Here is a 10397-nt window from a genome sequence, read left to right on the forward strand (position 1 = left end):
CCGGCTGAGTCGTTTGACGCGACTCGGCCGCTAGGGGCTTTCTCGATTTTTTGGATTTTAACTTGTTCTGTCGTTACGCGTATTTCGTTATTTCGTTGACTTGTACGCTTCCGCGATTCACTTCATGTGTTTCGTGAACACGCGGATCACTTGATGGTGGCCGACGGACATGCATGCTATTTGGTTCACCATTTTGATGGCCGATTAGCGTACAAGCTACTTGGAACTGGCTGATGAGTGTGCGGACCACATAGAGATGGCCTATGAGACACGTTTTGGGCACTTTCGGGCCCAAGCCACCCACGGTGGCTCGACAATGTGTGAGCCACCCTATGGTGGCTCAGCCTTGGCAGAGCCACCTGGCTCTGGCTGAGTCGTTTCGATGCGACTCGACCGCCAGGGGCTATTCCGATCTTTCGGGTTAGACTTGTTTCGTGGTTACACACATTTCGTCATTTCACTGACTTGTATGCTTCATCGATTCACTTCATGCATTTCATTAACTTGGAGGTGGCTGACGAGTATGCGAGCCACTTAGAGGGGACTAATGAGCACACTGTTAACTCGGAGGTGGCTGATGAGCGTGTGGGCCACTTGGCGATGGCCGGTGAGCACGTGGCCCACGTCATCAATGGTTCCCCGATTCGTTTCATGTTCTTGTCGGTGTCAGATGATCCTCTTTTATTTAGATAAACTTATTCGACTTGGATAATAACGTTTATCGTCTTCTTTTTATCTCGGGCTGTGTATGGATACCTATAGGCATTTTTAGACGCCTACAATAAAAAACTAAGAAGGGGAAACCCCTTGGGTGGCATGCATCTCCCTAACGAAAGGGTGAAGGGGCAATCGCAGACCATGCTTCATATGGCCAAGATACAATGGCACCCGATTATCGCCATGACAATACATTGGCTCGCTTCTTTCTAGTGCTACCAAGGTGAAAGTCTTGGGGATATCATAGAGCTTATAAAGTTGTACAAACTCAGCCCTGCAGACCCTAGAACGAATAGGTTGGAAAAGAGCAACCCTCTTATTAGGACCATGGGTCGAAGCTTGGGAAGCCATTGAAAGATTTTTAGCTTCAAAATCTAAAGGAGCGAAGGAGATTTTCTCAAAGCAAGAGTTTGTAAAGAAATCTTTTCAGGCACTGCGAAGTTATTTATAGTTTCTTGAAGAAACACGTGGATTGATCTAAGAGGACACAGTGTTTTGAAACAAACGGATGAGATCCACCTCGAAATCTCTAACGCTTCACTCGAAACACGAAGTTCCATCCTTTTATTACTCCACGTCTTGAAATATCAAACGGTTCACTCAAAAATCAGAATGCTTACCACTAACTCAATGACGCTTCGATTCCTGAGATTTAATCGTGGCCGTTAGTCGGGAATAAAATTTGGTTGTTCAAATTTTTGAGCACAACAGTCAAGAAAAGAGGAGCCGTGACAATTAAATAGGAGTCCACGGTGAAACCCACCACGTCAGTCGGGAGAGGCTCTTCAACTTCTTGTCCTGAGGAGTCTTATACTAGCCTGAAACATATCTCATTTCACTCGGACTCGGTTCAAGCTGACTCCAAGAGAAAGGGCCAATTGTTATGGTAATCCCATTTGATCGAATATGGTTCATTGCCAAACGATGGGTTAGTAAAAACTCGATATAGGCCCCAATCAATTTGAAGGCCCAAGCCCAGTAGAGAGTCCGACTAAGTTAACTGGACAAGACGATGTTTCTTTATGCTAACTCGAAAGGCGGTACCAGTTGACCCTCTCGTTGAAGATGACTCACCATGATTCCACTCAAGCAGTCATCCCACGCCTTGCAAGGACGACTCGAAGAGACATTGCTTCTCAGGGAAGCTAAAGGGTATCTTTTGTTACGAAGCTTATCCATACTAACAATATATCCACATCATACCTATAGTAGGATCAACCATCATCACACCTCGGGGGTCGTTAGCCCATGTCACTTGTCAACCCACATGGGCTAAGACATATTGCAATCACTCCCTGATCGAGGCCGAAGTGATCTTCCCCCTTGTCGCTAGCCGACACTAGTAAAGCAGAAGCTGACTCAACTGCCAGCACTGCACTTCTCCACCGTCCTGCTGTGCTTAGTCGAAGTGACCAACCTACCCTCATACCCTGGGTATAAATACGGTCGCTATTCAACCTTACAAAGAGGTCAGTTCACAATCTTGAATCCCCCTAATTCACACATTACACAATTGCATGAACACAGTTCTTCCTTTACCCCACTCAAGTAACCAGCTAACTTGGTCGTCGGAGGTACTATGGGAAAGCTGATTCCCACTCTCATGACTTCTTGTGCGTGCAGATTGCCCAGCAACCCCAACTCAAGAACTAGACACGGTCTGGGAAGAAGGCGTCCCCTTTCATCATCGACAACTACAACCACATCCAAATAGGGACTCAACTGGCTGTCTGATCATAGTCATCAACAAGGCCCTTAAATCTTTCATATTTTGAATTAGTCCCTCAAATCATTGAGATTTCTATGTTTCTCCCACTTCTTTTAAGTTATTTTCAAATCCCTCATCATTGGAATTGTTATTACATTCCCCATTTCTCATAGTTGTTTCAAATTGAGCCCTCTAGGTTTGACTTTTAGATTTGATTTGAGGGATAAATTTCAAAATAACTTAATAATTGGGAGACCTAATAACTAATTTAATGATTTGAGGGAGCAGTTTCAAAATATGAAATAGTTAAGGACTAACCCTAAACTATTATATTATGCATTATGTGTTTGAGATGCATTATATCTGTCTCAATTAATTGGACTGGGCATAACTTTTTGGAATGCATCAAGACATGAGTGAGATTGGGCTGGGAATAAGTTCTTTTTTGTAATTTTTACTAAGCTTCTTTAAGCCCGCCATGCTAACTTATTGTATGGCCATCATCAACCCTGCTGGCCCCTGTTGGGTTCGTCCCTGAGTATAGCTATGTAGAAAAATCTTTTTTTTTTTTTTTTGATGTTTATAACCTTATGAAAATTCAGCAAAATTCTAATAGGCTCTTTAAAAAAGTAAGTTACAACTGGTTAGCAATGGTAAATATATATTATTTACATTTTTTATATACTTATTTTTCTTTAAGTTCGTCTAGATTTTATTTTATATGCTTATATTTCTTTAAGTTCATTTAGATTATATTTTAGAATATTATATTATGTACGCACATCATCCGATATGACACTAATATTTATTACATATTTTTGGTATTTCCCTGATTTCTGCTATCCTATATGGATTTTGACCGATTGATATTCTCTTGATGCATGATATTTAAAACCTTGATGGTATGTTATTATTCTTGTGTTCTTGTTCATGTCATTCAATTTTCACTCTCCTTGCCAAAAGCAACTTTTTTTTCCTGGTAATACTACTGCTATGTACGATCAACACCAAAGATAGCGATGCTAATTTACTCAAAATAAAAATATCTACATAGGACAAATGTTGAGTTATTAACTGGTTCACGTTTCGTGCACTAAGGGGGTGTTTGTTTTTATGAAAGTGAATTGTAAAAGTGTGAAAGTGAAATGATTTTAAGACATTTGGTGTTTGTTTTATTGAAAGTAATTTTGAAAGTGAAATGTTAAAATGAGTCCACATTAGCTGCATGTTTAAGTTCCCCTAAAAAAGTACTGAAGTCAAGTGAAAGTGAGAAAAAAGTGGGGACCACTCCTAATTAATTAGTATATTTATTATTTATCTTACCTTATTTCCCATGTTATTCGTTGGAAACAACCACCTCCCCCTAAAATTTTCTTACCTACTAATTATAGTATTTCTTTTATAGCATTTAATAGCTGTGTACATTGTTATGTTATGTATATAGTACAAATTAGACAATTTATGAACATGACTACACATTTTAGCGTGATTGTTGTACAATTGTAACGTGACTAGGCATTTAATAAGGCATTACATTATTAAAAAAATATGAAGTACATAAGTGAAAAAATACAGAATACAAAGAATCTATAAAAATTAGTACAAGTAATTGATGATATATATACCTGAGGCTTTCAATTCGTTCTTTAGTTGTTACCAGAATAATTATTAGAAATTAGAGTGTAATATGAATTTAAATAAATAAATAAATAATTGCCCCATCATCTTTATTTTCCTAGTTCCAAGATTAACTCATTTTTACAAACAAACATTGCATTTTACTTTCATGTTGACATGGATCCACTTTTACACTTGCAAAAATAAGTGACTTTCACACATTCAAGTCACCTTCATTTAACCAAACACCCCCTAAGTAGTGTATAATAAATATGACACTTATTTGCAACCACCAAAACCGAACGAGTCATATAGTGCTCAACAAGGTTATGGTTTGTCTCTGCTCAATATTAGCTTGAAGACTATGCCACAAAGTTTCGCTACCCATGTGACAAGCCTATAATTAGTAGATCCAATTGAAGGAACTAAATGGGCGATATAACATTGTTTTGGCTCTTCATCTTCCTTTTTCTAATTACCTTTTTCCTTAACGAATTTGAATCAAGAGGATAGGTATGCATAAAATGGTTATAATTATTTCTTTTACAACTATACTTTAGTACCAGTGGGTGTGGGTCGGGCTGGGTCAGGCCCTACTTCTCTAATCCCGGGTCTAAGATTGGACCCGGTTTGTCCCACGACCCACCTAGGGGGGCCGAGTCGGGCTGGACCGAGTTTGTTCAATTTTTTTCTAATTTTTTATTTTTAATTTCTTAACTATATTAACTTTGTATTCATATTTGTATCTATATAAGAAAATATGGAAATTTCTAATTATACTTTTTTGCAGCTCATCCGCAAACAAAAACAGTGTGGTGGAAATGGTACTCTAGATCACTTTTCATAGCTTACAGACGGTGGGAGTTGATGAAGTTAACCATCGTCCCATTTAGCATGTTCGGAGGCTTATTCGTCTTAGCATGCATTTCACTATGCTTACTAAGACGATATGAACATCGTCACCGCATGTATTAGACAGTTCCAGCCCCAGCCCCATTTGCAGCACTCGGTTTAGAGTGTCAGGAGATCGAAATGTTCCAGATCTCAGCTTATGTTGCTCCAAAGAGGGAATCCAGCGAGGACGACGAGTTGTGCGCGATATGTCTTGAGGAGTATGAGGCAGATCAGCTGCTTCGCACTTTGACATGCATGCACAAATATCATGCCACGTGCATTGACCGGTGGTTGTCCTCTAACAGGACTTGCCCAGAGTGTCGTCGAAGCTACCCAGCTTGGTCACTTCATAGGCTAACGAGGACTTGTTTTGACATATAGATCGAGGAAAATTATGTCTTACTTGCTGCTTTATCTCATTTTCAACTTTTTATAATCTTTTTTTGTTTGCTTCAACATCTTTGGATGTGTTTAAATTTCAAAAAGGTTTCTTAATTTAATGCACTCCTTATGTCTCAACTTGCTATTTTATCTCATTTGCAGACTTTTCATAGACTTTTCCCCCTTTCAATGTCTTCGGAAGTGTATGGAGTTCAAAAAGAATTCTTTACAAGGGTTGGTCAACTAGAACTCAAAATTAGAATTAGGGTCTGTTTGTTTTGCTCAAAAAAATGAGAAATGTCCCGCCACCTCACCTTTCAAGAAAACCCTCATGTGCCACATAGGTTTTTGATTTCAAGAGGTTTCCATTTCAAACGTTTGTTTCGTCTTTAATTTTTAAGAAATGAAGTGCCACATGTGTTGCCACCTCAATTTTTTAAGAAATGTGTGTTCACCCAAATTGGGATGAAAACACTTGGAAATGTCTCATCTAAGAATTAATAATTAGTAAAAGCACTGTTTGAATATATAGTTCAGAAGAATATAACAAAATATATAAATACCACATTTCTCATTTCCTTTTTGTTGTTCTCAAACAAACACAAGAAATAGAAATCAAAGCATTGTTACTATAGAGGCTTTTTTTGTCTGTTTGAGTGACCTGACAGTGAAAATGAACCTTTTCTTTGCGAAACAAACAAAAGAAATGAAAACTAGGAAATGTCTTGAAATGTCTTGAATTCATTTCAAGAGCTATATTTCCATTTCCGAATTTTTTGTGGAAATAGCCAAACAGGCCCTTAGGATAATTTAAGGGACAAAATTTTATAGTGTTAGTCAATTAGCGCTGGAACTAGGATAAAACAATACAATGTTAGTCAACTAGAATTGGATAAAAAGTAGAACTGTGATATCAGTAAAAATTTACCCCCTTTTATCAAATCATACTCCCTTTAAAAGTACGAGTTCAGAAAAATCTATCTATGGTCAATATTACCCTTAACTTTTTTAAATATTATATTGTTATTAAAATCTATTCTAATTATCCCATCATCTTTGAATTGGTAACCAAATAATTTATCCTATTTATAACAAGACTTAATATGTTATTGGATAAAATAGATACGTTTCATATAATTCAAATCCTTTACTTATCTCAGTTCGTAGAGAAATCAAAAAAAATATGCTAGCAAGCACCTAAAAGTTTTTGGACTTTGTAAAAAATATTCTCTATGTTTTTAAATTACAAAAACACCCTTACAAATTCAATATTTTATTAGAGTATCTTGAAAATTATAAATATTACTTATCTCAATTTAGTGAGAAATTTGAAAAACATATGCTAACTAGAAACTGAAAGTTTTTGACTTTAAAGAAAATATATTGTAAGTTTTAAAAATTACAAAGACACCCCTAAAATTCAAAATTTATAAAAAACACATTGAAAATTTCAAACCTAACATACTAAAAACCTACAAAAAACACAAACTACCCCAAAACAATTTATGGAATTTGCAATACACACTCTCAACTTTTTACAAATTGTAAAATAAAACCCTCAAAATTATAAAATTTACAAAAATCCTGATAATTCCTGACCTAATAGTACATTAAAATATGTTAATTATAAATATCCCCTACATAATTTATAATTTATAGAAAACACCCTTAAAGTTTCAAAATTACAAACAAATGTTTAAATATTAAAATTTACAAAATACACCCTGAAAATTTCAAATTCATTAGTAACTTGAAAGCATAAGAATTATAAGTAGTTTATAAATAATTTACAATATGTAGTAAAGACTTATAAGTTTAATAAATTACAAAATGTTATTAAAATTCATAATTTACAAAAAAAAAACACCATGAGAATTTCTAATCTATAGACATTAAAATGAATATACAAAATTACTAACAACCCCTAGAAAATTTAAATTTTACAAAAATATCATACAACTTTTAAAAGTATAGGGTTAGGAAAAAAATTTCATGGTAAATATGTTAGACCCTAGAGGGGGGTGATTAGGGTCTTATGCTAATCTAATCCGATTTTATGCTAATTAAAACTAATAACAAAATATCCTAGCAAGAATAAAATGCAATAAGATACATTCGCTAGGATAAGGCAATATGAACAATGAAATATATCCTAGCAAAGAGATATACTATGAGATATATATGCAAGGACATGAAACTAACACAAGGGTAAACAATATGAAACAAGATGGTGGATGATTTAAATAATGAGACAATGGCGATATGAGCTATGAGCACAAATATAAATAAACGCCAAAGCACACTCAAACAAAATCAAATGATCACGGAGTTCGGACCTTTTGTCCTACGTCTTCGCTCCCCACTCCCAAGGAGAAAACCACTATAACAATCCGGTTTGGAAGCCGGAACTTCTACACACTCGGTTTTCTAGCTAACCGAAAACTCTACAACTCACTCTTGCAAACCCACTCAACACCCTCACAAGTGTTGAACCTAGCCGTGTCTCCCTCAAGTTCTCGGTTACAACCTTTCCCTATGTTCGTCAACCGATGCCACTCCTCTTGGGACGATCCCCGACTCTCACAATCTAATCCGATTTTATGCCAATTAAAACTAATAACAAAATATCCTAGCAAGAATAAAATGCAATAAGATACATTAGCTAGGATAAGGTAATAAGAACAATGAAATATATCCTAGCAAAGAGATATACTGTGAGATATATATGTAAGGATATGAAACTAACACAAGGGTAAACAATATGAAACAAGATAGTGGATGATATAAATAATGAGACAATGGCGACATGAGCAATGAGCACAAATATAAATAAATACCAGACCACACTCAAACACAATCAAATAATCATGGAGTTCGGACCTTCCGTCCTACGTCTCCGCTCCCCACTCCCAGGAAGAAAACCAATAACAAAGTATTTGTTCTCTAATACAATGTGAGAACACAATGTAGGCTCACATTCAATATCACACAATCCCACAATCCAATTATATAATATATGCAAATACAATAAGCTGAATGGTTTTGTGTGTAAACAAAGAGTAAATCAAATCAAACTAAACTCAAATAAATTCTAGCTTAATAAAATGATAATCAAACAATTATATATAAATGTAAAGCTAGATTGAGTTTAGAAACACTTCTCTAAAGATGACAAGAGAGAGAGGAAGAAGAGTTGAATACCCAAACACCAAAGAATGATCTTCTCAAGCTCTTGTGAAAGTTTTTTCATAAACAAACTCTTGAAACAAACTTAAAAACCCCTAAACAAACTTGTAAAACTCTTTTTAAAACTCTCTTAAACATCCATGAGAAACAATGAAAGTTGAGGGCTTTTTATAGCCTCTTAAACCAGCCACAAACTCCCAAAAACCGAAATATTAAAAACTAGCCGTTACTAGCCGTTATAGGCTGAAAAGACCAAAATACCCCTAAATTCAACATTCTGGAAATTTACGTATCTGGCTTTGTAAAATCAATTAAAAATAGTAAATCAACTCCAAAAATTATGAAATTTTGAGGGAATGTTCTAGACATATAGAAGAACATGTAGAAGAACATGTTATAGAAGTACCTTATGAAAAATCATTTATCATTTGAGAGAAATAAATATTTGAACACAGATATACAGTTTTTAAAAATCTGCTGACATACACGATTTTGTAAAATCAATTGGGCACAGTAATTAGTAAATTAACTCCAAAAATGGTAAAATTTTGTGATAAGTTTCTAAACATATAGATAAACATTTCAAAGAAAGAATTTCTTAAACATCACTTCCCATTTGTGAAAACTTATCTGTTTTGTAAAAACATGCACAAACATGTACGAACGAAAAACATGATTTTGTAAATTCAATTAAACATAACAAATCAATTTCAAACTTGATGAAACTTTGGAAAATATTTGCAAATGTGATTTTGAACATGTTACAAAAAAGAATTTTCCAATTTGCATTTCTCAATTGTGGAATCTCATTATTTTGTAAAATCACATAAGTATGGACTTGTAAAAGCTTAATCTTGACAAAATGAGTTTAAACAAAGTTTTGAAAACTTTACAATAGATTTATAAACTTGATAAAAGATATAAAATAATATCGTTAAGTCTATAATCCAAAACGACGATAAACCAAACCAAACGTGTGTGTGATATTGAGCTTGAAGTATTAACACACATAATATAAGCCCTAAACTAATTTACCCAAGCTTGATTGGTCTTCAATATGCTTGACATGGTAATCTCGCGGATGAATCTTTAACTTGATCTTTAACTTTGAATGCATAGGCTTCACTCTACTATTCCGCCAATCTCCATTGAATATGATCGTTGAGGCTCTATTCCATCCATCCTCCAACACGTTGTTTGCCTAGAATAAATACGAAAACACAAACACTAGATAAATAATATTAGATGTAAATTGTTTGCTAAATCACCATCAAAACAAAAAGGCCAACAATCTCCCTTTTTTTGATGATGACAAACAATTTACAAAAAGGAATATATGCATGAAGGAAATGAACATATACAAGATAATACACATGCATATAAATAAGGAATTGTATACTCACAATATTTCTCCCCTTTGACAATATCAAAAAGGGGACAAAATAATTAAGAGAGCGAAAGCTCCCCTTATAAATAAGCATGGGTGAGTATAAAACAAATATAGGGATTGCTCCCCCTATCAAAATGCCTTAAAGAAAATATGCAATGAATGCTAATGCATACATTTGTGAGCAAGCATAGATGGAAAGTATGCTAAACACTCCTCACATACAAAAAGATAATGAAGACACATATAAATATGTCATAATGAAGATAGTGTCTCATTACACTAATATAAAAACCATGTATAAAATAGATTTATGAAATCAAAAGAAAGAAGATAGTGTCTCATTACACTAATATAAAAACCATGTATAAAATAGATTTATGAAATCAAAAGAAAAAAAGTATGAGAATCATGCAAAATGTTTTCAAATGAAAATAAATCAATCAAATAAAATCATAAATCACAAGTAAATCATACAAGAACATAAAACCAAATCATCATTGTTTT

Source organism: Asparagus officinalis, chromosome 8 (genome assembly GCF_001876935.1).
Source record: "Asparagus officinalis chromosome 8, Aspof.V1, whole genome shotgun sequence".
In the NCBI taxonomy this organism is placed as follows: Eukaryota; Viridiplantae; Streptophyta; class Magnoliopsida; order Asparagales; family Asparagaceae; genus Asparagus; species Asparagus officinalis.